Source organism: Bactrocera tryoni, chromosome 5, assembly GCF_016617805.1.
Source record: "Bactrocera tryoni isolate S06 chromosome 5, CSIRO_BtryS06_freeze2, whole genome shotgun sequence".
In the NCBI taxonomy this organism is placed as follows: domain Eukaryota; kingdom Metazoa; phylum Arthropoda; class Insecta; order Diptera; family Tephritidae; genus Bactrocera; species Bactrocera tryoni.
In genome coordinates this window covers 62,399,001-62,426,521 of record NC_052503.1, presented here as the reverse complement: position 1 = coordinate 62,426,521, position 27,521 = coordinate 62,399,001, and the positions used below count along the sequence as shown (strand labels likewise).

Genomic DNA, 27,521 nt, shown 5'->3' with positions numbered 1-27,521 from the left:
CTCGACGAACAAAAACCAAACTCTATAAGTCACTCATAATTCCCGTCTTGCTATATGGTGCTGAGGCTTGGACGATGACATCAACTGATGAGTCGACGTTGAGAGTTTTCGAGAGAAAAGTTCTGCGAAAGATTTATGGTCCTTTTCGCATTGGACACGGCGAATATCGCATTCGATGGAACGATGAGCTGTACGAGATTTACGATGACATTGACATAGTTCAGCGAATTAAAAGACAGCGGCTACGCTGGTTAGGTCATGTTGTCCGGATGGACGAAAACACTCCAGCCCTCAAAGTATTCGACGCAGTACCCGCCGAGGGAAGCAGAGGAAGATAAAGGCCTCCACTCCGTTGGAAGGACCAGGTGAAGAAGGACCTGGCTTCGCTTGGAATATCCAATTGGCGCCACGTACCGAAAAGAAGAATCGACTGGCGCGCTGTTGTTAACTCGGCTATAATCGCGTAAGCGGTGTCTACGCCAATTAAGAAGAAGATATACTCTGTGCCCAAAAAATAAGGTGACATTTGAATTTAAACTGCGCGCGTCGAAGGGTTTGGAGAATTATTTTTTTTTTAGGTTGGTAGTATTGTCAGTCACATTTATGTCAAATTTCATGTCAAAATATTCATTAGTGTTTGAGATACGTGTCGGTTTGTGAGCTGCAAAATTGAGTTTTTCGTTCTTTGCGATGTCGGAATTTGTTGAGCTAAGAATTTGCATTAAATTTTGTTTACGGAATCAATTTTCGGCTGCGAATACGTTGAGGATGGTGCAGAAAGCCTTTGGTGATGAGGCTATGTCTAAAAAAAATGTTTATAATTGGTGTAGTGAGTTCCAAGCCGGCCGTGAACGTGTCGAAGGTGAAGAGCGTCCAGGGCGACCATCAACCTCAACCGACGAAGCTCACGTTTAACAAATCAAAGATTTGGTGTTGAAAAACCATCGATGAACAATTAGAGACCTTGCTGATGAAGTTGGCATATCGAAAGGCTCAGCCAATACCATTTTTAAGGATGTTTTAGGACTCAAGCGCGTCAAATCTCGATTGGTACCGGAAACATTGAATCTTTTGGAAAAAAGGCGTCGCGTTGAAATGTGTGAAACGATGCTTTCCGACTACCAGGGTGTCATGAAACGCATTATATCTGGCGATGAGACTTGGATCTATGCTTACGACCCCGAAACAACCGATCAATCGAGCGAATATCGTGCCAAAAGAGAGCCGAGACCAAAAAAATCGTGCCAAAGTCGCTCAAAAATCCAGGTCATGTTGACTGTTTTCTTCGATTATCGTGGTGTTGTGCATTATGAATTCCTTCCAACCGGTCAAACAGTCAACAAGGAATATTATTTGAACGTTATGCGTCGTTTGCGTAACGCTATTCGCCTAAAAAGGCCGGAATTGTGGAAAGACCATTCTTGGTTTTTACACTACGATAATGCACCATCCCATACTGCCCTCGTAATTCGTAATCATTTCGCCAAAAACTCAACCCATATCGTTCCGCAACCATCGTATTGACCTGATCTGGCGCCGTGCGACTTCTGGCTGTTCACCAAGCTCAAAAGACCGCTCCGGAGACACTGTTTTTATACGATAGAGGAGATTCAAGCCGCAGCGAAGACGGAACTGAAGGCCATCCCGGCAAGTGACTACAACCAGTGTTTCGAAGATTGGAAAATCCGTTGGCATAAGTGCATTGCATCGGGAGGGGATTACTTTGAAGGGGATGAAATTGATTTGGAAGAATAAATAAAGAATTTTCAAAATAAATACAATGTCACCTTTTTGGGCACAGCATTATTTTTTTGGCAGCGAAGCACTTTTGAGAATGAATCGGCAATTGATTATATAGCGTATAATTATCTTTGGCATCGTTTGAAAGGTAATTTATCAACCAACATGAATCTGCGCTTAATTTTGTGTAAAATCCACCACTTGTAGTAGAAGCCTGAAACTTATAAAATATTTTTTCTTAAGCAGAATCATACCATATAATATATTTTTGCAGAAATCAAAGCAAGCGAAATTCTTTTACTTATAGGCAAAACTTTATATTAGAATAAAAACAGGTTGCTTTTAAGCATCCATTATTCGATGAAATCGTGAAAAAGTTAGAGTCAAATTTGATATCTTCTTGACTTATTATATTTTGAACATACACATGGACTTATATATTCTAGTTAGCGTCAGCTAAAATTATATTAAAGAGATTGTTAATTGAGATTATGTATTTCAGATAAACTAAACCGAATTGGCTAAATTTAAAAAAATATTAAATTGATGTGGAAAACGTCAACCAGGGGATTGAAATTCACTATATTAGAGAGATGAGGTGTAGGCCAATTCCATTCTAATTCAGCGCTAAGCCATGTAATTAATGTCACGAGTTGGGTGGTAAAATGTAATGGTATAATTTCTAAGCGTAGTTTTGGCCACTTTTAATATATCATGTTCTGTAATTGTTTTTGCTTACAATTTAATCGTGGAAAGATATACACAAGAACAATGTGTACAAATCATTCATTTTTATTGCCAAAATAATAGTTCGCCAATTGCAACTCTTCGTGCGCGTTTGCCATTTTATGGTCGTAATCATCGTCCACCAATATGACAAAGAACCGCTCGAAGTAATGAAAATATTTCTGCTGTTTACGCAAACTTTGCTGAAGATCGCAGTTGGAGCTGCTTCATACGAGAACCTGGCTTGATTGGAGAGAAGATTTTGGCTTGCATCGGAATAAAATTGTTCTCACTCAAGATTTGAAGCCATTGGACCACCGTAAATGTCGTGAATTTGCTGATTTTGCCTTGGAACAACTTGAAAACGATAAACATTTTTTAAGAAAATCATTTTCTCCGTTGAAGCTTACTATCATCAGAGTGGTGCGGTAAACAGACGAAGCTGTCGCTTCTGGTGCGAAGAAAATGCCCACATTATTTATAAACAATCATTACATTCACCTAAATTGACAGTTTGGTGTGGTTTTTGGTCTGGTGGAATCATCGGTCCATACTTCTTTCGAAATGAAATCGGTGACACCGTTACTGTCAATGGAGAGCGGTATAAATCGATGATAACCAACTATAAAAGCCGCAATTCGAAGAACTTGATCTTGAAAACATCTGGTTCCAACAAGATGGGGCTACGTACCGCATAGCACGCGCTACAACCGAATTATTGCCAGAAAAGTTTGGCTATTTCATGGCGGCTATTTGAATAATTTTTTATTCAGAACTTGTTTGTTTTTTAAATAGAAATCATATCATTGGAAAATACTAGTAGTTTTAAACAGTATGGGGAGTGTGCGGAATTATCATCCAATTTAATAAGAGCAGGGCCATGCTCACTTTTACAAAATTTTTAGCCCACAGGTGCCTCATGCTACCACGATGTCCTGCGACAAATAACAGGCCCTTACCTTAATTTAGTGCTTAGTTTTCTTGAATTTCCGTCCGTCCGTGCAAGCTGTAACTTGAGCAAAAATTGAGATATCTTTAAGAAACTTGTGAGTTCCTTAGTACAAAAAAAGTTCGAGTTCGTAGATGGGCGTAATCGGCCCACTGCCACGCCCACAAATCGTCATTAACCGAAAACATATGTATAAAGGACCAAGATTAAGCGCAAAATTAAGATATAAAGATGTAATTTGATACAGAGGATCACAGTAGCTAGAAGCACCTATGGGATTTTTTTTTTGAGGTGGGCGTGACTCCGCCTCCTAAAAAGTTTAATGTAGATATCTCCTAAACCACTTAAGCTACAATAACCAAATTCGCTGAGTTCAAATCTTATAAAAAACTTCTGCCGACAATGTGAATATGGATGAAATCGGAGGATAACCCTTCTCACTCATCATATAACGGTACTGTTAAAAATTACTAAAAGCGCGATAAATGGTGGTATAAGAGGGCTATATGAGAGCCGGAGTGAAAATTGGACAATGGGCGTGGCACCGTTCCGTTTTTGGTGAAGTCCCATATCTCGGAACCCATACAAATGGATTTCACCAAATTTAGTACTTAGTACTAATGTAATGAAGCAGGCTTGAAATCTTTAGATGGATAAATTAGATAAAAGTACGAGTTGTTTTGAAGCACTCATTTCGTTACGTATACGCCCTGTTGCACCTCGCAATGTCATACATGTGCGTGTTTGCTATTGTTTTGAATGTATTTTAACCATATCAAATAACGAAATGCTAAATAAAATTCAAAAACTTTTCTAATTATTTATGTTAAACAGTACCATATTAATTAATTAGCATATAAAAATATGAAAAAAATATTTCTATTGGTAAATTTACTGGTAAAATAATTTTTCGGTTGCAGAAATTTTGTAATTTTATTCGTTATTTTGGATGTCCGTCAGTGGTCAAATAGGTTACTATAAGAATCCAAATCAATCAAGCAATCTGTTGGGTCTTATAATGCTGTAAAGTCAGTTTCTTTCTACTGTAAAAGAGCCCGGCCTTAATTTTATATGGAAACATTTGTTGCTTTTTTGTTTTCATTACAAAATTTAGGCAATATTTAGTTGAATTCCTACCATATACTATAAAATACTTTTTCCGTCATAACAGACCTTGTATAAATACAATTATGTGCTGCAGCACCACTGGTCAATTACTGTCACTCAATCACTTTGCACTCATATTATATCTTTCTAGTTATAATATACTCACTTTTCCTTGCTCTCTTCTCTCTCTGCGATGTTTTTTCAACTCAGCGAACAAGCGACAAAGTCATTAACATAACCACCAAATGTTTACTATCATGCATCCTTATCACTAAGGTTCGTATAAATTGCCTAATGGTCTCACTACGCCTCAAATGACTGTTGGTACTTGATAACAGCTAGTGCTGGTGATAACGCCCCACTCATACATATTTGTCTACATTTGCATTTGTTTTCATTTAACAGCGAGAATTTACAGTGCTCTTAGCCGGCAGAAAAACTCTGTGGTTTGTGGTAAAACCTGTTGGTTTTTGTTTGTTGCTTATTGTTGTAATTGGGCAAGGCAGGCCCCTTAAAGAGCAAGTGTTATAATACATATACAAGAATTTTGGTAACTATTAGTTAACAGTATAGGTAGCAGAGAAATTTGCTGAGAAGCAGGAGTGTTATTGAGTATGAAATGTTAATAAAACTTGGTTTACAGTGTGCTAAAGGTAAAATTAAAATTTCGTTAACGGAACTTGGTTTACAGTGTGCTAAAGGTAAAAGTATAATTTCATTTAATTGAAGAGGCTGACGATTGCAGAAATTAAAAAAAAATAAACATACGTTGTCGGCGAGATCTTGGTAACAGAAGTGTTTGGGACATTCACAGTCAAATTAGGAATATGTAGAAATTTTCATCTAAAATTTATATTAAGGGGTCATATCGTCACCTGAAATGCAAAATAACGTATCATCAAAAAATTCGAAATTGAGCGTCTTATTGGTTACGATTCCCTACTTTAAATTACATACATAATATTACATTCATACATATGTCCAACATTTTCGGGTTCTGCGATCAGATATAAACCAATTTTAACCAATATTAAATTTTTTTTTCACTCATGTTCCATTTTATTTCGTGTTTCATTCGTGCCACTGCAAATTTCCGAAAATGTTGTTACGTTATTTTGCATTTCAGGTGACGATATGCAGTTAGAATTGATTTTTTTTACTTTATTTTCTTTATATATGTACATATATTTCAGAATATACACACAGTTAATTTTTAATATCCTTTATTTAAGCTGATTATTATATCTACCCATGAATTCTTAAGAGGCTACCAGTGCACAAAATACCGTGACTTGAAAATAAAGTGACTTGACGTAGTATCTCTTTTTAACTTTCAGATCCCATGACCAGGGATTGCGTATTCATTCGCAAAAGTATTACGATATGACAGAATTCTTCAAAATATTTGCACATATTTTCCTGCTACTACACAAGCACAACATATAATCTTCATTGTAGCTAATTACTTAACACACACATTCTTTATCTCTTTCTAACAAGTTTTCTTCTATATGTACATACATAAACACACATCAACTACATATAGTTTTTAAAACATTTCATTAAAGAAATGTGCACTTTCATTCATATTTTAACATCATCTACCACCTCAAGCTATGCATATTACCTCCACCAAATTAACCAATAATATTGGACTTGTTAATTGGTCTTCAATAAGCAGAAACCAACGACAAAATTTTTGCTGTTAAGAGCAGCTTACCATTTCTCTATATCGCATCAAGTGCTGCTGTTGAAGAGTGGTACTGTAAAGTGTCGGTCTGCGTTATTTGTTGTTAAAATGCTGCTCTGATACTAAGCTGTTAAAGGTGAATAATGTAGACTTGTTAAATGCTGTTACTGTAAACTGTACAACTTTAGAATTTCACAACTAAATGATGTTTAATATTCTCTGTTTTCACTGTTCTGTTCTGTTAACAGCATACTCTGCTTATTTTGCCAAAGTCTGCTCATTGCAGCGCTGTTACGCCACCCACAAACAGCAATATGCTGTCTCTGCTCCTGCCGCTGTTGAGGCAAAACACAGTATTTGCCAAACATGTTAGAACTTGCGCTGTGCGCCGACTTGAATTCAGTTACCTTCGACGCATTGACGGTGACGGTTGCTGTTAACGGAGTTTTCGCCATTCAAAATGCAATTGAGTGTAGAACAAAAGTGTTTTCTCTGCTAATCATACATTATATCTATAAGTCTTGAATATGAAGTGTGCTGAATATAAATAAAATTTATAATTACACCGAATTTACTTGTCCGTTAAAATATATGTATGCAAATACTAGAATTTATTAAGTTTAAAAAATTTATATATTAATGCAAACCTTCCACATATACTATATATATGTGTGTGTGTGCGTTTAACTTCTATTATGACATAAGGAGAATTAGAAAAATGCAAGTGCCTGCGTACGAACTTTAATGCCATATAAACACGATGGCACCAGTTGCCCAACAACTTCGAAAGTGTTTGGATTTGTTGTTGTTGTTGGCATGCGGTTTTATTTAATTTTCTGCTTATTGTTATGCTGTCATCTTTGAATTTTTGTGCAGTTGTTTTGTTGTGATTTTAATGTGGCTCCCACTTTCTGCGCAGCAAATGTGCCAGTTTTAAGTGCCGCTACGTGCTCAAGTGTTCAAATCTGCTGCGGCGCTGTTACTAGTTCTACAGCTTTGCGTTTCGCTAAGCTAAAAGAAAGGAAAAAAACATCGCCAGTGCATTATTGTTACAACACTGGTAGCGTCGCGTTTTTATGTGCGTATGCGTCCGCCTCCTGTCCTTTGTTAAGTAGGAACAGTGCCGGAGTCTTTGGCGTGCGCGTGCAAGCATAAATTTCGTTGACTCTAAAGTAGTCGTGGGACGGCAAGTCCAGGCGCGTTAATTTTATTGCTTGCATTCGGCTATAAAATGTAAAATTGGCGTGCGCAAATATATAACATCATAATAAACGCGTCTAAATGTTGCCGCTCCGCTGTCGTAAAGTGAAAATGTTGATGTGCATGTGAAAAATTTTGTCGGTGACAAACCAAAAAATTTTAAGAAACACTTCGGGTGTGATATCCTCAGAGTCCCAAAGCTGTCGCAGTGCCGTTAAGCAGCAAATCTTTAAAAATTTGTGAGGATAGCCTCTTGCTAAAAATCTGTTATAAGCGGAGCCTTCCCATAAAAAAGGTAGGTTAAAATAGTTGTATTTGATAACTTATTTGTAGAAAACATATTTATTTATGTATATCAGCTTTTGGAGCAATATAATTGTGTTAAGAAAACGCTTACAGCATCAGTGAATGGATGGTCTAGCTTATACACTAATATTTGGTGTGTGTCTCGGATGTAATTTTACAAGTCAAGTATAGTAAAAATCTGAGATTACACTCGAGTTGTTAATATATTTTTTATGCTGACTTTCTTGATGTTATTAACCCTACGGCAAATGCCTTTAAATCTTACTTTAGTAAATGCTTTGGGCTTATGAGACCCATATTGCAGAATAACCAACTCTACCAGATAAAATTTTATAATTTTTTTCTTTAACAAATAGTTTACAATAAAATCAACACTATGAATTTATTTATTTACATAAAGACCATATCACTCCTTTTTACATTTATTTTAAAATATAAAAGCAAATCAACTGTGTGGGATATAAGTGCTATAAGCAATTTGCTTTGTAAAGTTGTTGTGGGATCCAAAGCATTTAAGGCAGTGTTAATATGACAGATATAACGGCATATGACACAGGCAGCTTCACAAGTTATTGGCTTTTCTCTTGCTGTGCTTCTACCTTTCAAAACATAATGTTTTGTATCTTGGACACGGTTTTAGTATACTTCAAAACTGGTATTAAATCTTTTTTTAATAACAAAATACCCCAAATTTTGATTTTACAATACATGCTATATCAGCTTTAATATTATACGTTAGACAGGTTCTGAGCTTCAGGGGGTATTCTGGTCTAGATGCATGAATCTCGGGTAATTTTTAAAGTGTCGTAAAAAAAAGGCAATTAATATTTTTACTACCAATTTTTTTATTAGTTATTTGATAATTTTAGGGGAGTACAGAAAAAAATTAAAAACTAAAAAAAGTAAAAAATTTCAAAAATTATGAGCTGACGAAGTGGGGGGTCTCTAAAAATTTCCACCTGACCATACCCATGATTTCAAGCCTCCTAGTTATCAGAAACCAAAAAAAAAGGATTATTAATCTAGAATAATGTCGCCATGGCCGGAACTACGGAAAAGTGGGAAAATTTTGTTTCACAAAATGGCGACTGCCTAAAAAAAAGTTTTTTTGGATCACTTTTTCTGACTATTTCGAATTTTTTAAAAATAATAAAAATAAAAATTTGGGGATGGGGCTAGTTCCAACCATAGACAAGCCTATAAAGAAGACTCTATAAAAATTTCAAGTAAATCGGTCCAGTAGAATCTGAGAAATCGTGGGTATCGTTCCGAAAAAGTCAGTTTTGAGAAAAACGCGTTTAAAGTTCAGGATCACTTTTTCTGACTATTTCGAATTTTTTAAAAATAATAAAAATAAAAATTTGGCGATGGGGCTAGTTCCAACCATAAACAAGCCTATGAAGAAGACTCTATAAAAATTCAAGTAAAGCGGTCCAGTAGAACCTGAGAAATCGTTGGTATCGTTCCGAAAAAGTCTGTTTTGAGAAAAACGCGTTTAAAGTTTAGGAGACAATTCTAGTGAATTCGGACGCCACGTCACAAAATCTGCGGTATCTCCGAAAATAAGTCGAATTTTGAAAAATCCTTCCACAGGTCATATTTTTGAAAGTCTAAGCATTCAAGATATGCAAAAAAAAACATCGATTTTTTCAAAATCCTAGACAAGAATACCCCTTAAAATAAGTGAGACTCAAGCGAGCAGCCTCTAAGTTTCTTAACGTGCAGATGAAATTGATACTTTAGTTGTATGAATGCCGAAGAGTTACCAATGGTTTAAGGTAGTTTGTTTACGACTATAATCGTGGGCTCCTGAATAGCTTATATTCTAGACTCACTTGAATTAAAAAAAAAAAGAAATAATAAACGAAGAGTGAAAAAATTGTGTGTTTGTGCGCTGTTATTTAAAAGATAATCTACGATAAGGGTGATTTCAGTTCTATGATTGTTCTTGACCATACTATCAAAGTCGCTCTCTGTAGTCTCATCGTTTTAGATTTGTTTATATTACATGTTTACATTTATCCAACATTTTATTTGACCATAATTTTTCTAATTCAAAATGGTACCGTAATGGTACCAGTTGACATAAATTGTTGGTATCAGACAGAGAGTCCATGACGGAGATAGTCTGTCAGATTTCATTTACAGTACTTAAAGCCTTATTTAGTGAAATGGTATATGATGTTGTACTGACTTTTATGGCTAAGAATTTTCAAATTACATTTAGCTATTTAAATTTACATTTAACTAGGCTAAACGAGAGCAAATTTTTCTTTTATAATTTACCATAATTATTTGGACTGCTTAGAACAACAAAGTCAGAGACTATTACAGTTCAATGAGAGAGATATGCAAAAGTTTCGTACGAACTAGTCTGTTGAGATTCCGTCACAAACTTTGTTTGAAATTTGGGCTTATCAAGAATAACCAAGTGGTCTCCCTTAGAAGAAGTACGAAAACGCTGAGTATGAATTTTGTTAAGATAATATAAACAGTTCTAGCTTTTTATGATAATCAAGAGTGAAAAATAGAGTTGTGAGTCCATAAACACAAGAAAGTGGGGCTTTGATTGATATACTATATATGATACAGTTAAGAGGAATTTTCCCGAATGTCTGTTGCAATTGAGTTAAAGGAAATTTAAACAGTAAGCTCAATAGTTTTAAGTGTAGTGCAACAAGAAAGACTAAGTCGAGCTTAAACTCGAGTGTATTGCACAATATGAGCAAACTATAAATTGTTCCATATGTTTAATCATTGGACATGGTGATCACACAACTGATTGTTTTCTAGATTTGTTGTATATAGTTGAATTTTTCAAATATGAGAAAGATATAAATGCTTTTGGAGGTCCGCTAATTTTGAATCAATTTCTTTAATAAAACGAGACTGGTGCGGTTTGCTATTTTATATCTTTTTTTTTTCTTATTAGTCTCAAGAATTTAAATAATTCTGTCTATTCTCATTTCATCATAATTGCACGAGTGAAATAAAAGAAATGTTTTTGACAGCTGTCATATTGCGACCTTGCGGTTTTTAAGCGAGCGTATGTTTGGTACTGTTATACGCTATTTTGAATAAATAAATATATGCATAGTACTTGTGTATAAACTTATACTGTAGCCACTTACAAATTCTACGTTACTTGGCTGCTACTTTTGCGGGCGAAACAAACAAAGAAGAAACTTTCAACCAAACCAGTAACAATGTTGTGACTGTCATGAATAAACTTTTGCCAAATTTCGCTTCATAACTCATCGTTAGTATATGTGTATATATGTATTTGTACAGATATATATATATAAATACAGTGTAAACACAACTTATAAATTATTTAGCAAAAGTTGTACAACAAGTCGCAAAGTGTCAATCCTTCTGCCTTGTCAGTTGTCTTGCCTTTGGCACTTCCTGTCTGTCAGCCAATGAAAGTTGTGTGACCCAATTGACTGCTAATAAAGTGCTCACTTTCACAGTAAACTATTTATTTGTCGCTAAACTATTGATTGAATAGTTCGTTGATGAAGTTTGGATACCCAAAAGTTTGAGTTCAACAAGTTGACATTAACTCTACGCACATACTATATGTATACGTAGGGTATCCATTTTTTCCCAGATTAATTCGACTTTGTAAACTAAATGTATAATTTTAACTGAATATAACTTTTAAAAAACTATGAAGACCTTTTTTGTAGAGCAGAAATTTTTATTAGATTATAATTTCTTCAAAGTCTTGGATTCAATTGATTTGGAGATAGAAAATGTATTTCAAGAGATTAAAAAATCTTACAAAAAATATAAGAGAAATGTAAAATGATTGAGATAAGATTTAAATTTAAAATAAATAGTTTCTCTTTGTTGAACCCTGTGTATATAGCAACAACGTGAGCTTCAGGCTGCGTTTATAAAAAACAAAACATTGGACACACCCTTATATATGTAGGTATATACTCAAAGTGTCGAAATATTTTAAGTATTCGGGACACATAATTCTGTGGGCACAAATCTGAGTAACATAAATTAATTTTGGCGAAAATCTGTAAAGACAAAATTAGGCAACGATTTTGTGCGTTTAGAGTCTTGTAGAAAGGTGGTGAGGAATGAATTACGCAGATTTTTTGATATAAATTGCCTATAAAATTAACTCGACTTTTTTAGAAATAGTGTTTCCTATGTGTTTCTTTATATTGCTTTCTAAGCTCTTACTAAATAATTATATATAAAATATGCTTGTAAGGGGTGATTCATTTCTATATGCCCTACTTTTTTAAAGAAAGAACATTCTTCGTCATATATTTTTTTAAGATTATCTCTCTCAAATGATGCCCGCGGAAAATGCGGAAATTTTACTTGTTTACATACCCACAGAGCCAGAAAAGGACCTTAACGCTGAACAAAATTTGTCTCGCAAACGTCGGATCTTCTTGGTTCCTGGAACTTTTCAAGAGCCCATAGTGCAAAGCGATGTCACTTGGGAAGGTCGAACGGTTTCAGTGCGTGCACAAGCCGTATTTTGTATCTCGACGTAAAATGCGCCAAGTCGTTTCATGCGTCGGTCCGACATACTGCGAACGGTGCCGAATCGACTCTCCACGGTCTTCGTGTACACTCTCAACTACGGCTGCGATATTTTCTTCACTGGATGCTAAACGTGGTCTGTTCGGTCGAATATTATCCAATAGTAAATGCTGCGTCTCAAAATGGGAGATGGTGTTGCGTATAGTACGCTCAGTAGGCCGATTACACAATCTTTTCAGAATGTGAATTTTCGTAATAAAGTTGTACGATTTGAAAACGCTATTCAGGTGTGAGTCTTTTCATGATGAAATGCCAAACAATACTTAACAAAAATATCATGAGAGCTTGACACGACTCACGTGTGATCTGTCAAAAAAGGCTATTGAAAAAAGTATCTATAGATTGATCACCCTTTAGAACTAAATATTCTCAGAAAATTTTCAACATTATGTAATCGAGATATAATATCAAGATGTTAAGCCTACTACAACTTGATTCATGCATTCCCTCTTTTACTGAATCGCGCTGCCTAACTAAACAGCAGATTGTAACTGTGGTGAGCAGTAAAGTAGAAATAGAACAAAAACTGGTGTAAATCGCGCAGACTGGCATAAGCAAACAGAATAAAATTAGTAAGTAGTTAGACCCACTTTAGTGCTAGATTTAAAATTGCACAGAATAACTTTCTTATTGCCGTCAAAGGTGAATTTCTCGCCAAGAGAGCAGAGCTTAAAAAAGTGAGTGTCAATAGATCGCATAAAACTGGTATTAAATCCCACAAAATAACTATGTTATTGTCTTCAAAGGTAAATTTCACGACAACCGCGCAGAGCTTGCACAGAACGCGTAGCTTAAACTAGTATTCAATGCGGCTTGTATATATGTATGTATATTTTTGTCTTTCACCATAATTGCTCTCTGTTTAGTGCTCAGCCTATACGTGCATTATATAAGTGAAGTGCCATGCATTAAAAGTTTATTTTGCAAATACATATAACGGAGAAAATTACTTAACTCTGAACGCAACCATACAGCTGCGGCGCAAAAGTTTACGTCGAAATCTGCTTAGTGTAATGAGTTTCGTATAATTACAATGTGCCTTAGTTGCCAGTGCTGCTGGAAGAGTCAGCCGCCTACGAGTTTGCTTTGGTACTTAAGTAATTTCAATTAAACTTAAAAGATTTGCAATTATCGGTGAAATTTGGCTTAACTGCCATTGACAGTCATAGCAGCAGAGTTGATTTTTGGGTAGTCACTTAATTGAACTATCCGTACAGATAGTCGACATGCAACGAAAAATCCACCTCATACTACTAAAATTTTATGTTAAAGAAATTAACAGTTGCCTTAAAGTTGTTTTAAGTTATATAATAAACTCATAAAGATAACCTAAATAAGTGATCACCAAAGCGAAAGCAGGCTTTTATTATGGCATTATCTGATATGGTAGTTCTCACTGAAAAAGCATTTGCTTTCAACAGTCTAAAAATTCATAAATTCTCTCAGCACTTTTTTTTAAACAGATTCGTTTTCTTCTTTATTGGCGTATACATTGCTTAGTCGAGTTTTCAACTGCGCGCCAGTCGTTCTTCCTTTACGTTGCTTAACGCTAATTGGAGATTCCAAGTGTAGCCAGGTCCATCTCTACCTGGTCTTTCCAGCGGAATAGAGGTTTTCCTCTTCCTCTGCTGTGACGAATACTTTCAGAGCTGCAGTGTTTTCATTCATTCGGACGACATGTCAATGTCCTCATATAACTCATCGTTCCATCGGCTGCAGTATTCGCCAATGCCAAAGTGTAAAGGCATAAATGTTCCACAAAACATTTCTCTCGGAAAACTTGCAACGCCGACTCATCAGATGTTGTCTTCGTCAATGCCTTTGCGCCATATAGTAGGACGGAGATGATGAGTGACTTATAAAGCTTTGTTTTTGTTCGTCGAGAGAGGACTTTACTTCTCAATTGCCTAGTTAGTCCGAAGTAGCACCTGTTGGCAAGAGTTATTTTGCGTTCGATTTCGAGACTGACATTGTTATTGGTGTTAATGCTGTTTCCAAGATTGACGAAATTATCTACGACTTCGAAGTTATGACTGACAGCAGTGACGTGGGAGCCAAATCGCAAGTGCGACGACTGTTTATCCTTATCCAGTCTGGGGAAAGCAGAATCGCCTTGCTTGAAGTTTCATTTGGTATCGAACGGTTCGGAAACGGTCTTTCCAATTCTGATGGAGCTTCACTTACTAGAGTGAGCACTCCAGGTATTCTTGTCCAATGAAATCTGTCCTCCCAAATTGCGTCAGTCGAGAGGCTCACTAGTTTATCAGTATGCAATTGCCTTCAACTCAATTGGTTTCATTACTTCACTGATGTTTCCTTTTACATCAGTCAGTCAGAAATGAAAGAGAAAGAAGAAAGAAATTATCTAATTAGAAAAGTACCGGCCTCTTATTTGTACCGGAATAGCTTCTTACTTCTTAGAGCCTACGAAAAAGGAAAATGTGAAAAGTAAATTAGCAGCCTTCAAACACTCAGCCAAGGCCAATCAGATCGCTACAATGAATTTACAATTTGAAAATATTAATACCTGTAAAGAAAATTATGCAAAGAAATTAGACGTAATATATTTTTATATTATAGCTACAGCTGATTAGGGCATCTTCTGCATTGAATAGACATGTGTTCGGCAGATAACTGTTGTTTCTATGACTTGAGCGCATGTTGTGAAAAGAAGTCCTTGCAAAGCTAAAAGCCAAATAGACAATTATAGGCTGAAGAGCTAACCATTTTAAGCTCAGAATATATGGTGCAAAAGGATTATCTAAATTCGATTTCGTCTAGTCAACATACTATACAAAAGCCGTTTTAATGTTAGCGAATTAATTACAGTTCTTAAACAAACTTTGTTGAGCCGGTCTTCGGTATGATGATGAAAGCATGTTTTAATAGGAGTTTGAAAATATCAATAAAGTTCTAGATACTTAAAGTAAAACTAGAGGACCCGCCCATGTTTTACTGTGGCTGATAAATAGGTAGTACTACTAATACCATCTATATGATTTCTATTAGTTAGATTATAAGTATTAGTTAAGGAATAATCACATTTTTGGTGAAGCAACAAAAATGAATCAAAAAGCATTTCGTGCGTTAAGAAAGAATTGGTTTTTGGAGTAAAATACTATTGAATTTGGACATAGATATATTGAGTCACCCAATTTATTACTTAAGAACGAACAACTCTGTCCACGTTATGAAAACTTGTCTACAGATGTCGCCTTTGTCTTTGGCATCGTTTTGTTTATTGCACGTTTACGCCAATTTAAGGTTTCAATATTGGGTACTGCGATGGTAGCGCAATCTATCGGTCAAACATTCCAAACTTAGCAATTAATTACAAAATGAAAAATTAATTTCAAAAAACATTTTCCAGTGGATCAAATTGTGAATCTAAACCATTCTCGAATCTCCTTGAACACACACAAAAAATTTCATCAAAATCGGTCCAGCCGTTTAGGAGCAGTTCAATTACAAACACACGGTCAGAAGATTTATATATATAAAGATATGATAAATTGTTATGCCACTTGCTGAAGAATTTCGAAAAATATTTTCAAAGCAATCGGTGAATGTAATGTAATAAATAAAATAAAAAAAAAAATATTTTGCATTTATGTCCATTTAACGGTTGTTGACTTAGCTTAATTATTCTGCATCAATAAGTAGTTGCCAATTTTGTTTCTAAAATACTGCTGTAGAGACGGGTTTTATGCAATATATTTTCTTTCATATTTGCTGACATTTTATCAAATCTCTTTCCGTTATCACTGTTTCGATAAACTACATACCTTAAAGTTAACTTCTGGGTATTTTCTGGAATTTTCGAACTTTTACTGAAGATTGATTTTTTGGAAAATTCAATTATTTATTCTAAAATATAAATTTCTCTGATGTTACGGCAGAAAACTACTCTGAAACATGAAGAGTAATTAATCACATGTTGTTAGCGATTAATAATAGGTGTTAATTTAATTTATATGAGTTATACTGTGCAATTTGGCATCAGCATTATCCAGGTACACGCTGCCATATCTGGTATCACCATGATTAGTGTTTCGACATTTCTACTGTTGTTTGGGTCAGAACAATTATCAGGTGATGCGTTTAGCTTGACACATCAAACAAAAATATTCAAATGTAACTAAGGAATGTTTAATAAAGGAAACTTTATGTACTTAATTTTTTGAAATTTGATTTGATTTTGCAAAGTTTTCTTATTTTTATCTTACCTTAGAACTTAATAAGACAAGACAATAAAACGGATTCGATTTTTTGAAACCTGTAAAGCCATGTAACCCCTCAACCGAGTTTTATGAAATTTCGAAAATCATGTTTTTTACTCTGTTCTAGATAAGAATCAGATTAGAACCTGATGCGGTCCAACAAAATTATATTTTTTTAGAATAAACAATTTAATTTTACACAAAATCAATCTTCCGTAGCGTTCGAAAATTCAGAAAATACCAGAAGTTAACTTTAACCGGGAATAACTTTTCAAAAGGAGTGAGTATATATCAAAATTGTCCAGACTTATTTTGTAGAGCATTCAATTCTGTACATTTTAATATGACTTTTTATTCCTACAAACGAGAAAGTTCCAGAAGAAAAATATTCGTAAAGTATCAAAATCCCATGTAATTTCAATGGAAATGTATCGTGTTTGGGGCAAGGTTCATGATATGAAAATTAAGACGCTTTTATGGTCTGATATTTTTTAGAATGGAAAACTAAAAGTTTAGGGGCGTCTCGTCAAAATAATCAATTGTAATTATCTTCAATAAGTAGTTGCCAATTTTATTTCTAAAATTCTGCTGTAGAGGAGGGTTTTATGCAATATATTTTCTTTCATATTTGCTGACATTTTATGAAATCTCTTTCCGTTATCACTGTTTCGATAAACTACATACCTTGTATGTTATACTATATGTGCATTAGAGTGATTCAAAAAAAAAAAATTTTTTTCGTTTGGTACTCGGAAAAATAGGTTCCTGGACACCTCTAAGAAAGACTCTCCAAACATGAGTTTTTAATTGTAACGGGAAGGTCCTCCTACATACAGTTTTCTATTTTTTCATATTATCAGATAGAAAAATTTATATCTCGCTTCCAACTACTTAAAAAAATATCTTGTTCCTTAGATTTTGTAGGAAATTGAATGCTCTACAAAAAGGTCGATTACGATTTTTTCGTAAACCCAAACGTTTAAAAGATATTATTAGTTAAAGTTTGATTATTTTCGGGAACATTTTTTTATTTCTTATGAATTTTATAACTCAATGAAAAAAAATTATTATGAATAGGTTTTTGGAGAGGCTTTCTTAGAGGTGTCTAGGAACCTATTTTTCCGAAACGAAAAAAAAATTTTTTTTTGAATCACTCTATTGTGCATATGTATCGCCATATAAATGTTTTGACTATTATTTGTAGTAGCTTTTGTATTCTGCAGACTATTTAGTTTCCCAATCCCCGCTATATTTACCGAACATTTGCAAAAACAACTCGGCACATAACTGTAATTTCAGTTAATTGCGCGATTACGGACTCAAAATGCGGTCTGTGGAAAACATATATGTACATATATACGGCAGATATGCTTTGTAATACATACCTATGTGCCCATATCTGTAACTATGTATTAATCTTTAGCGATATCGATCGATTTTCCATTATCAAAGGCACAATTTCTCTAATCGATTGATGGACGGTTGAGCCAAATTGAAATGTTTATGTATGTTTGAGTATGCGAAATGTTGATTCGCATGTTAATATGTGTTTGTGTTTTTGTCTGCACTCATTGAAGTCGTCGCTTGCCAGCAGTTTGATATTTAGTCACCTAGTCTGCAGTGGCATTATGCAGCCGTGCCCGTTTTTGCAAAGCGCTGCACAATTCTCATGAATTTTATGTAAGTATGTAAACATTTTTACTCACATACATACCATACATATGTACATATGCGTTATATGTATGCGAAGTTATGCATATGCTGTCGATTGGAATCCTTTCGCGTAGGTGTTGATTCAGCATTTTGCTTTTGATTGCTGTCTGTGGAAACATGTGTTTGCGCATAATTAATTATTCATACGGCAAATAACCTCAAACATACCTTGTATATATGCACATGTTCACATACATAGGTATATAGTATATATACATACATGTATATACATATGTAGTTTGTAAGTACAAGCACTTTGCGTGGCACGAATTCATGTTGGAAGTAGCGAAAAATGGCGAGACAGACATCTTGCTATCTGGCATACATACATATACATATATAGACATTAGTGTCCATTATTTTGCACGTTGATTTTTTTGGCAGACGCCCTCCTGAAATTTCAGTTTTTGTTACAAGAAACATAATCCAAGCTCTTTATTTTCAATTTAAACCGTGACTAAATCAGTTTCGTGTTATAAGCATGGGTTTTTTTGATATTTTGAATTAAGCAAATAAATCTGCAGCTTTGAAAATATTATATTATAACAAAATTTTCTGCTGCACAAAAAATATTAAATTAATTAAAGTGATTTATACTTTATGTGTTGCTCATACGACATGTTGTACTGTGTGAATACATATAGTACTTTAACTGCGTATAACTTAAAAAAAAAATGTTTTAATGAAAAAAAGCATTGACATATTTTTTGTAGAGCGGACAATTTTGTATTAGTATAGCTACTTTTGAGTAGCAGGATAAATTTATTTTTTGCAAAAGATCAATAGATTCCCTGTTATCTACATGGAAAAAGGTTTAATTGCAGGTTTATACAGCTTGTTTACGTTAGAAAATTTTTTCTAGCATAAAAACTCAAACTTCAACAGTTCTGTGCAAAAACAGAATCAACTTAAATAACGCACACCCTAATATATATGTACATAGCACATTGATTTCATATGTATCGTCTAAAAGCAACTAGTTCTCGCAATTGCTAAATGCTTGCGTAAGCAATAAATGCTTCTCTTGATCGATGGCCAAACATTTGCGTTTGAGTGGTTCAATGAATCATGGCAAGCATGCTTTTTGATCTGTAGCCGCTACGCATTCGGTTAAGCATTTATTAGAGCATATCTTTATTAAAAGTGCACATAAATCTATTTTGTTACATAATAAATCAGTAATTGATTTGATATAAGTTAGACAATATCAAAGAGCGTACAAAAAGAGATTTATTACAGCCCGCACCGTTGCCTTTCTCCTTCACGTTTTAATCAAATAAACTCATAACTAACAAGTAAGAAAGCGCTAAGTTCGGGTGCAGCCGAACATTTTATACTCTTGCAACTTGCAGGAATCAAAGCCAGGGAAATACCGTACGATGTAAAACGAGAGGATCAGAATCTAAGTAATTTGTCAAAAAAGTCTTGCGGTATTTTCGCTAGTTGGCGCTGAAAGCGCGTAGTTCTAGTTTTATTCGTCACATCGGGTCATGCTATACCTTTTTGGAAAGCTCATTTCACGCGCTAACACGTTTTTGATTGATTGTCGTTTCTTTAAAGTCGTTCGTGAGTTATAACGTCGCAAACATGGAGCAAAATAAAGAGAAAATACGGCATATTTTACAGTACTACTACGATAAAGGCAAAAATGCATCTCAAGCCGCCAATAAAATTTGTGCAGTTTATGAACCCAATACAGTCTCCATTTGCACCGCACAATGTTAGTTTCAACGTTTTCGTTCTGGTGTAGAGGTGGTCGAAGATGCGCCACGCTCCGGCAGGCCTGTCGTCGAAAATTGCGATAAAATCGCTGAATTGGTCGAAAGAGACCGGCATAGTACCAGCCGTAGCATCGGTCAAGAGCTGGGCATGAGTCATCAAAAATTCATTTCAATTTCATTAAAAACAAAAAAAAAAATTCAATAAAAATACCGCAAGACTTTCTTGACAACCATATAGCCATTATACAAAACCAGTCGGATGTTTGGAAATAAGGGTAATGGTTATATGGGGGTCAAGTTTGCACCAGATTGTAACGATTTTAGGCACAATGATGTACCGTTATGAGTAAAATACGATTTCAATCATTTTCACAGAGTGACATAGGAATATGAAAAGAATGCCACGATCCAAATTTTGTCGAAATCGGTCATTTGGGTAACGAGATATGAAATTTCACCAAAAAGTAGGCGGTGACACGCCCATCGTTAATTTTCACCACGGTCTATATAAAGCCTTGTCATACTATACCGGTGGCAAATTTTTACGTTTCTGGTGCATTTAGTTATTGATTTATTGCGCTTTTAGTAGTTTTAAACTGTACCGTTAGATGGCGAGTGAGCGGGATTTTCAACCGATTTCGTCCATTTTCACATTATCGGTAGTAATTCTTATAATATTTGTGCTGGGTGAATTTGGTTATTGTAGCTTTAGTTGGTTAGGAGATTTGCACATTAAATATATAAGGGGGCGGGGTCACACCCACTTTTTCAAATTTTTCCACAGGAAGCAAGGGGCATACTACGATCTCCTGTGCCAAATTAGAGTTTTATATCGTAATTTAGTGCGTGGCAGTGATCCGATTATGCCCATCTACGAACTCGAATGTGTTTTTGTACTAAGAAACTCACATACCAAGTTTTATCGAGATATCTCAATTTTTTACTAAATTTACAGTCAACCGTATTTCAGATTTTCACGCAGATCTGTAGACCCTACTTCATACGCAATACAAAACTTTAGGTTGGAGCAAGTATGCAGTTTTGTTGATCTGGGAGTAACTATGGACCCCAAACTCAATTTTAATCTTCACTCCTAGTTCGCTCTTAGTTTTGCCAAACGTTGGTCTAAAGAATTTAGAGATCTGCTTGACACAAAAATTCTTTTTACGTCTTTGGTGAGGCCTATATTAGAGTATGCTTCTGTGGTTTGGAACCCTAGTTAACAAGTCCATTCGGATAAGTTAGAGTCCGTTCAAAAACAATTTTAACTTTTTGCTTTAAATCATTTGCATTGGGATTCCAGTTTAAATCTTCCCCTTACACTAACCTTTTAAAACGCTAGTCGTAGGGAGATGCTTGATATAATATTTCTTGTAAAACTCATGAATGGGTCAGTCTGTAGCTCATCTTTCTTATCTGATATTAATTTTAACGTTCCTGTTCGCTCTACCAGGCAGTTTAGACCCTTACTTTTAAATTTCTCTAAAACAATTTTGAGATAAACGAACCATTCCGGCGTATATGTCATGATTTCAATACTCCTTCCAGCACATTTGATCTAATAGACTCACTCCTTACCATTAAAAAAATTAGTTTATCTACTCTTAATAAGTAACATTTAAGAATAATAAACTTACTTTAACCTAATTCTTAATTTTGGCTGTTGAAATATTTGTTTCTGTAGCTGAGCAGCTTAAGATCGCAACGCTTAAAACTCTCTTGCCTTTTATGACTCGGCTAATTTCGTTCGTACGCAGATTGCGATTGTAATCGTTTGGTATTATTATATTTATCTGGATTAGTTTTAGGTGATACGCTCAACAAAAAACTGGTAAATTCGATTTTCAGAAACCCTCGTATGGGAAGTTTGTCATCATCAAAATCAATTGACATATGTAAGCAAGAACAGATAATAGTCCATTTATGTGGGGTCCATACTTTACGGTAAATGGCTCATATTCATTCCAACTGAATTTGTGGAGTTTCTGGCGAGTTATTGGCGATGTTGTCTTTATGGAACACAGTTCCTGGTAACTTAACTGGTAGCTTTTGTCCGATTGATACTTTCAGATAGTGCAATTGATGACACTATAACTTTGAATTAAGAGTGCCGTCATTGGATACCAGCTTGTGAAAGTTGACTTTCTGCCAATATCACAAAAGTTTTTACTTTTCTGTCATAAGTGACTCCATTTTCATAACCAGTAATCATATGCTTCAGAAATAGATCGATTTTGTTGTGTTTCAGCAGCTATTCTTGCGTTAACACGTGTGGCAGCCATATGTGGCACATTTTCTTGTCCAGCCTTATTTAAATAGTTTCCAAATTGTATGTTGGCTCTAGTATATAGTATCAAAATCATAAACACTATTCACCCTTTTCCCAGTTTCGTCTTTATAGAAGAACAAGTAAGGAAGGGCTAAGTTCGGATGTCACCGAACATTTTATACTCTCGCATGATAAAGTGATAATCGAGATTTCATTATCCGTCATTTACATATTTATCAATTACCGTATTTGTGTAAAGTTTTATTCCGCTATCATCATTGGTTCCTAATGTATATATTATACAGAGAAGGCATCAGATGGAATTCACAATAGCGTTATATTGGAAGAAGGCGTGGTTGTGAACCGATTTCACCCATATTTCGTACATGTCATCAGGGTGTTAAGAAAATATTATATACCGAATTTCATTGAAATCGGTGGAGTAGTTCCTGAGATATGGTTTTTGGTCCATAAGTGGGCGACGCCACGCCCATTTTCAATTTTAAAAAAAAGCTTGGGTGCAGCTTCCTTCTGCCATTTCTTCCGTAAAATTTAGTGTTTCTGACGTCTTTTGTTAGTCGGTTAACGCACTTTTAGTGATTTTCAACACAACCTTTGTATGGGAGGTGGGCGTGGTTATTATCCGGTTTCTTCCATTTTTGAACTGTATATGGAAATGCCTGAAGGAAACGGCTATAGTAGTTTCCGAGATATGTACAAAAAACTTAGTAGGGGGCGGGGCCACGCCTACTTTTCCAAAAAAATTACGTCCAAATATGCCCCTCCCTAATGCGATCCTTTGTGCCAAATTTCACTTTAATATCTTTATTTATGGCTTAGTTATGATACTTTATAGGTTTTCGGTTTCCGCCATTTTGTGGGCGTGGCAGTGGGCTGATTTTGCCCATCTTCGAACTTAACCTTCTTATGGAGCCAAGAAATACGTATACCAAGTTTCATCATGATATCTCAATTTTTACTCAAGTTACAGCTTGCACGGACGGACTGACGGACAGACGGACGGACGGACGGACATCCGGATTTCGACTCTACTCGTCACCCTGATCACTGTGGTATATATAACCCTATATCTGACTCTTTTAGTTTTAGGACTTACAAACAACCGTTATGTGAACAAAACTATTATACTCTCCTTAGCAACTTTGTTGCGAGAGTATAAAAAAATATGGACAGTATTTACAATATAACTGTCATCTTTCAAGGAACGGAGCTTTTGTGAGCTTTAGCTTCCAACCCAAAGTGGATTCTTCAATTATTAGTTTATTCTTACTGATGCTAAAGCATACTATTTATCTAAGCAGAGTTATAGCTCCTTTTACTTATTCCTCTCCGACTGAACTTTCGTTCGATTAACAGTTGTTCATCTTGAGATTTGAAGGAACATTTAACAATTCTTCGTCTTGAGGTTTGAAGGAACCTCTTAATTAAGTATGTACACACCAGCGCTGCCAGAGGTTCCAAAAATGAGGCGCCCGTAATGAAGTAATGTCCGATAAGGCATTTCAGAAGTCTAATTGTCATACATTGAAAAATACAGCCTTTTACGACTGTAAATTACTTGTTCGAAGAGGACTTCAAACATCGGAGTCCGCCATTTTTTCCACAATTGAAACTCGCTTATTCTCACAACAACAAATACATTTAGCAGCACATTCGTATATTTATTAAAAGGTGTATGTTTAGATGTTGTTTTTGACTGAGCTGATTACTTGCAGCTGTTGCCAAGTCGCGTTGAAATATTACCATTTGCCCCTTTGTATTTGCCCTCATTTTATGCTGCGTGTAAAACTGTCACCAGCTCAGTGTTCGTTTCGCCGCTTCACGATTGTTTTGTGTCAGTTCGCTTTTGGCTTTCTTTGCTACTTTGGCACGCATTCAATATTTATAGCTAACGCAGTGTCGATTTGACATTTCGCCAGCTATTGGCTTCTTATACTTTACATAAATTATGCAAACGTGGTAAACGGATTGCATTGAAAAGAAATATATATACAGCAATGTGCAATAGAAATGCAATCAAGCACATTTTCTTTTCCACTAAGTTTCGAAGAAGAAGAGTTATAATGTCATTGTCGGGACTTTCAATAGGAATGAATCAATGTAAAAGTAGATCAAAAATTTGCTGGTTATGTTTTTGGCTCATTCAGCTGGTTTTTAGGATTCGATACAGATGAAGGAACTCTCGTCAAAAGTCTCTCTAAAAAAACAAAAAAAAACTGCAGAGCGTATAAAAATATATTTTGAGCATATCTTCTTTATTAAAGACTTAGTTAAACCTTTCAAAGGCATATACTCGTCAGATCTTTTCTTCCGTCGTAATTGCAATTAAAATTAAAAACATCGTAAAATATTTTTACAAAGCACAAAGTGTCCAAAATCATTTCTAAGTTGTTGAAATCTCTAGTAGAATGATATATTCCGAATATTTCACAATTCAGTCAGTTGCAAGGTTGCTTAAGACCAGACTCGATTTAAAGTAGCATAGGACTATAACGAAAAAGGCGTCGAAGAAATCATTAAGTTGAAGCATATAAATTCTGCAGAATCTCCTCTTGGAAACTAGTAAAACCTACCAAAGACTTCATAGTACTCGTCAACAATGATAATTGTATTTGAGGTTAAGAGCAAGGCCGAAATTCAACAGAAGCACGCCTAATTTATAAATTGGTAATTTTTTAAGAAAATATTATGTTTCAGTTTTGGTAGAAAGTTAAACTCTTCGAAACGCAATCCGCAAAAAATATTAGGTTGTCAAACAAGTCTTGCGGTATTTTCGCTAGTTGGCGCTGAAAGCGCGTAGTTCTAGTTTTATTCGTCGCATCGGGTCATGCTATACCTTTTTGGAAAGCTCATTTCATGCGCTAACACGTGTTTGATTAATTGTCGTTTCTTTTAAGCCGTTCGTGAGTTATAGCGTCGCAAACATGGAGCAAAACAAAGAGAAAATTCGGCATATTTTACAGTACTACTACGATAAAGGCAAAAATGCATCTCAAGCCGCCAATAATATTTGTGCAGTTTATGGACGCGATACAGTTTCCATTTCCACCGCACAACGATGGTTTCAACGTTTTCGTTCTGGTGTAGAGGTGGTCGAAGATGCGCCACGCTCCGGAAGGCCTGTCGTCGAAAATTGCGATAAAATCGCTGACTTGGTCGAAAGAGACCGGCATAGTAGCAGTCGTGGCATCGGTCAAGAGCTGGGCATGAGTCATCAAAAATTTATTTCAATTTCAATAAAAAAAAAATTTCAATAAAAATACCGCAAGACTTTTTTGACAACCCATTAATTTTATGACAAGTGGTTCATTTTTTAAAGCAGATTACCTGCATAAGTCCTCTTTCTAAATTCTCGAAGCCGTTTAGACACAAACTACCAATTTTTGGTAAACAAACTGCAGCCACAGACAAAATAATGCTCGAAAACTTGTTTTATTCTCTATTTCCAAAGATGATAGGCACAATTAGTTTGTATTACAGTTTTGTGAAGATCTGTTGCAAGGTGATTATTCACTAGTTTCTCCTAAACAATTTTATCAGCCACCAAACTAGGAATAAATGGGTGAACGTAATAACCGCAGAAAGTTGCCACATCTGTCGACTCCAATTGAGCTCTGTAATATAAGTTTATATATTTATACTCTGAACAGGGTATATTAAGCTTGTCGCGAAGTTTGTAACACCCAGAAGGAAGTGTCGGAGACCCTATAAAGTATATATGTAACTGATCAGTATGTCGAGCTGAGTCGATTTAGCCATGTCCCTCTGTCTGTATGTATATATACGAACTAGTCCCTCAGTTTTTAAGATATCCTTTTGAAATTTTCCAAACGTCATTTTCTCTTTAAGAAGCTGCTCATTTGTCGGAACTGCCGATATCGGACCTCTATAACATATAGCTGCCATACAATCTGAACGATCGGAATCAAGTTCTTGTATGGAAAACTTTCACATTTGACAAGATATATTCACTAAATTTGGTATAGATTATTTTCTAAGGCAACAATGTAATCTCCGAAAAAATTGTTCAGATCGGATTACTATAGCATATAGCTTCCATATAAACTGAACACATAGTTACTAAAAGTAATGCACCTGTGAAGGGTATATTAGCTTCAGTGCAGCCGAAGTTAACGTTTTTTTCATGTTTTTTATATTTTTTTTAACCATACATTATTTCTAAAGCCGAAACGCACTTCATAGCAACTCAGACCAATGTTGCATTTTTATTGCTCCTTACAGTACATATGTTGATATTGTGCCAATTCTCACTTGTGTACGTAAACACACGTCTACATGCCTGTTTCTGTGTAATGCCGTAGCGACGGTTTTATGTTACCTTTGTAATACCGGTGTTCCTTACAGAGCTCTTACGCCACAAAGTATGCTATATATTTTCTAAATATTGTGCATTATTTGCGCTTGTGTTAGAGCAAATAGCAATCGCTTTACCGGTTCTAAACGAAATTTTATAACATTTCTTGTTGTTGTGATTGTAAAAATGCATGTAATTACATTTAATATCACGTGATATGTATTTACCTGCAGTAGCGCGCTTAAAAATCGAAGTACGCTGCTATAAAATTTACCACAGCGCACTGCGTTAGCTCGCATCCCCAATACGCACCTGCTTGTGCACCGTTATTTATAGATACTTTCTTACACATTTATATAAACGTATTGAGCCGTCTTCCTCTCCGTGTTTTTGCTCCGGAATTTAGTAATTTACTTAGTGCTCTCTGCGTAAAATTTACGAGCCTTACGTGTCCCATTGGCATTTCATTACTTTTCCTTGGATTTGTGCGGAATTAGTTTCCTATATGCATTTGCAGTTGTTCTCTTATCCCTTATCGCTGGCACTCCTACATACAGATATGTTCTCTGTCAGGTTTTGTAGCCGTGTGTTGCAGCATAAAAATTGACTTTTACATTCGGGAATTTCGAAGGTTATGTTAGGTTAATAATAAGAGTGGCAATGTGTGCGAGTAATTTTGAAATATCGCCGCGCAGTTCATGAATCCGTTGAAAGTTATTGCTTCAAGATTTTGCATTTTATTATTTTCTTATTTCTCTTTTATTCGCTCTCTCGTAAAAAAGTCCAAAATTCGTAGGGTTTGGTTTTGTCTAGCGATTAGTGCTACTTTCGATTACTGTGTGGCAAACACAAGTAGGTATTGAACATGAGATTTTCTAGCTAAGCGTTAACGCTAAGTGTAAACTTGTTTCGATTTAAAAGCGTTAGAGTCACGTTTTCGGAATATACTTTCGTCATGTTATTATGCTT

At 35.3% G+C, this 27,521-nt stretch overlaps 1 protein-coding gene across 1 annotated transcript in view; it reads left to right on the top strand.

Moving 5' to 3' along the window:
- The first annotated feature begins 6,899 nt into the window (after positions 1–6,899).
- Positions 6,900–27,521, top strand: part of LOC120777940 (prolactin-releasing peptide receptor) — a 123,179-nt gene continuing 102,557 nt past the window's right edge. Inside the window, exon 1 of the mRNA XM_040109541.1 lies at positions 6,900–7,707. The gene's annotated coding sequence lies outside the window, so the exon portion shown is untranslated. The remainder of the gene's footprint in view (positions 7,708–27,521) is intronic.